We start from the raw sequence: 3,702 nt of genomic DNA on the forward strand, positions 1-3,702 counted from the left end.
TGGCTAAGCCCAAACTGTCGAGAAACCAGTTGAGGATTGTAACCACACAGGGTATAGTCACTGCTAGCAAAGCCTACAGTCAAAACCCTAGGCGAAAGGATGGTCCTCCAGAGCATAACATGATGTTCCTTGGGCAACGTAGGGTCACTCACGCTAGGATAAGAATTTCTCAGCCAGAAAGGGCCACGAACGGCCTTGCTATAAGGGAAAAAAGTGGAACGAAAATGTTTCAACTCAAGAAACATGGTAAAATACTTTCTGAAATCGGCCTCAAAGCTCGACGCATCATAAGCTGGGGTCAGAATCTCGAGCCTGTGGGCATCAATCCTGGTGTTAGAAACAGCTGGAGGATCGTCTCGTGCCGGCAGTAGAGATTCGAAAACTGCGTTCAACCAAAGCTGAAATAACCAGAGAGGTCCAGCTGCATTTAGAGAAACAGTTTTGGTATTCCGAATATCCTCGACAGCTTCATTCAGCATTTGATAAAGGTTACCAAGAACAAGCCTGGCCATGGCAAGTTGTCGACCCTCGTGGAGCAAGTTGGCTAAAGGCAAAAGCTTGGCAGGTATGCGCAAAGACTTGGTACATAAAACATAAGCTGAAAGCCAATACAATAGGAACGCGACATGTTCAGCATCAGACACCTCACCACTCTCGACATAATGGTCCTTGATAAACCGGCCAAACGAGATGTTATCAGTAGGGATCGCGATGGGTTTAATGGCCGCAGGCACGGAGTGATAATCATCGTCAATAGGCCACAATCCGGTGATGGCAGCAACATCCAAGAGGGTTGGGGTAATCATGCCAAAGAGAACGTTGTAATTCAGGTTCCCTCTGATACAATTGTCCTGCACGATGCTGGGACAAGAGGTTCGACAACCGCTTAACAGTAAAACAAAACTTAACAACTGAAACAATAACACACAGTAATTGTTAACCCAGTTCAGTGAAAACTTTCACCTACGTCTGGAGGGTTTTCACCCAAAGAAAGGAAATCCACTATCTCAAGATTCAGGAATTACAGACACTCATGAACAACTCAGTTCTTAGTTCACTTCCTAATCTACCCAGTGTATTTCTACTTAGAATCTCAACCTAAGTATGAGAGCCCCTCTCACTTTCTCTCAATCACTGCCACAGTGATTGGTGAACACAAAGAACAAGTAAAGTTTGAATACAATCAAACGACACAGAATCCTTCTTTGCTTTATAGAATCAGTGAGCAAAGACAGATTCACAACTAACAAAGGACAAAGCACAAACACAAATCCTAAAACACTCGATCTCTCTCTATCAGCTTCGACAATCTTCACGTTCTAGGTCTTCATCCTCTTATAGACTTCAGCAGCGGTAGCATGGGCTTTAGGGTTGGCACGGGCTGAAGAAACAGATTGCAGTAACAGCAATTCAAAACGCAATCTTGATAGATTCGGTTTCTTATTGCACAAGTAAAGATAGAAACCAATCTTTTAACCAAGATTGTTTCAACAAATAACAACCCAACAAATAAACCCTTCTGGAATAGATACTTGCTCCTCAAGTAACTCAAAAACATATCTTCAGTAAATCTTCAGAGGGCCCACAACAGAAACACAAGCTGAGGACTGATGCCCTAGCTTCACGAGATCAGATGTCACGGCATCTGCTTCGACAATCGGTTGTTTTGACAAAATGCATGGCAACATGTTCCAACAATCTCCCCCTTTGTCAAATTTTGTCTAAAACAACTCACAATTAGAGAGGATAAAAACTAGAGAAACAATTCTCCCCCTTAGTCAGAGCTCCCCCTCAAACTGATGCATCTACACAACCAACGACCATACTTCAGAAGGCATAGTCGGAACATACCAGTTAGCAGCACAAATACACAACCAGAGATACAATCAGTCTTAGCACATGATGACACCAAAACAGATCAGCTTGAACATCATCGTATCAGAAATACTACCATCAGAAGTTGGCAGCACATGATCAGAAGTGCTACTATCAGAAGCTAACGTTTCAGAAACAACGCTTCAGAAGTAACGTTTCAGAAGTAACGTTTGAGAAGTAACATTTCAGAAGTAATGTTTGAGAAGTAACATTTCAGAAGTAACGCTTTCAGAAGTAACGCCTTCAGAAGTAACGCCTTCAGAAGTTGGCAACACATAAGCTGTCAGAAATACTGCTAATCGAAAATGCCTCTTGAAAACAAACATAGCCATGATCTTGAACTTGTCTTCAACTTAAACAAACCAAAGCTAACACTATTAGAGCTAACACGATCAGAAGCAACTTCACAATAAAACTTCACAATAGAAACATAGGTCTTCACAAACTTCTGAAAACTCAACATCTGCAACTTCACAATAAAACTTCACAGTAGAAACATAAAACATTACAGCAGATAGAATCTTCAATCCAACTCTTCAATCAAACTACTCCCCCTTTTTAGCACAAATTTGCAAAGGGTGCATCCAAAATCAAAAGAAAATAGCACAAGAACAGATCAAACTAGTCTTCAGAACTTGACTCCTCCCCAGACCCGTATGCTCTTTCTTCAGATCCTTCCTCCTCTTCATTACTCGCTTCCTGAGCAGCTGTAGCAGCAGCACGGTGCTCACCACCTTGACAGTCTTCTACTTGAAGCTTGCGTAGCAACGCATCAACGTTAAGCTTCCTAGCAGTGCTCACCCTGATTGTCTCCTCCAAAGCCTTGGAAACTTCCTGTAATTCAGCAATTATGGCCTTAGTACCAGATTCAGTCACAGGAGGAGCAGATGTTCTGCTGGTTGGTAAAGCAATGTCTAGAACATGTGGCTCCATAAACAAACGTTGATCCAAAGTGATTGGAACACCACGAGACATAGCCACATCATCAGCCCTGAGAATCTGAGGATGTTGCTTCAGAATGATCTCAGTAAGAAGTGAAGGAAAAGAAACAGGCAGCTTCACAGCACAAGTATCAGCATGCTTCAATGTCTGCTCAAACACAAAAGTTCCAAAATCAAAAGCAATAGACTTGCCAATCCTGTAGATCAACTTGGCAAGCGTTGCAGAAACACCAGAGGTATGCTGAGTAGGAACCCAATTCACAGCACCAATCTTGTTAAGGATAGCATATTTCACACTGAGAGTTCCAGTAGACAACAACTTCTTGCTGGGCCACTTCTGCACATGACCTGCAGTAAGCTCCTTGGCAACATCATCCATGGACACTTCTTCATCAATAAATTCAATAGCACTTCTGCCAAGTGCTTGATTGACAACAGCAGGTGAGAACATCACACATTCAGCCCTCACATAGACTTTCCTGAATTCTGCACTTTCAGGAAGTCCAACATCAACAGAGAGATTCACTAAGAACTCTCTCACAAGCTTCTCATAGCACCTTCCAACATTCTGAATAGTCTTCATCAGACCTGCTTTCTCAATTAGTGCAATTACATCTCTGCATTCAAGAACATCAGAACCAACTTCCCTCTCCTTGGCCATTCTCCTCTTGCAAACAAACTTCCACTTCTGAACATTCTCTTCTAAGTGGAAAGACACTCTATCAATAGGAACAGCAGGAACATTCTGAGGAATACGCTTACCAGAAAACTTCTTTTTCTCAGAAGATCGAATGTCCTGGATACCAACTTCAACATCTGACTCAGAGTCTTCAACTTCAACTGGAATCTTCCTCTTCTTCTTCTCAGTGGGAGTCTTTTCTTCCTT

Source organism: Lotus japonicus, chromosome 6, assembly GCF_012489685.1.
Source record: "Lotus japonicus ecotype B-129 chromosome 6, LjGifu_v1.2".
NCBI lineage: Eukaryota > Viridiplantae > Streptophyta > Magnoliopsida > Fabales > Fabaceae > Lotus > Lotus japonicus.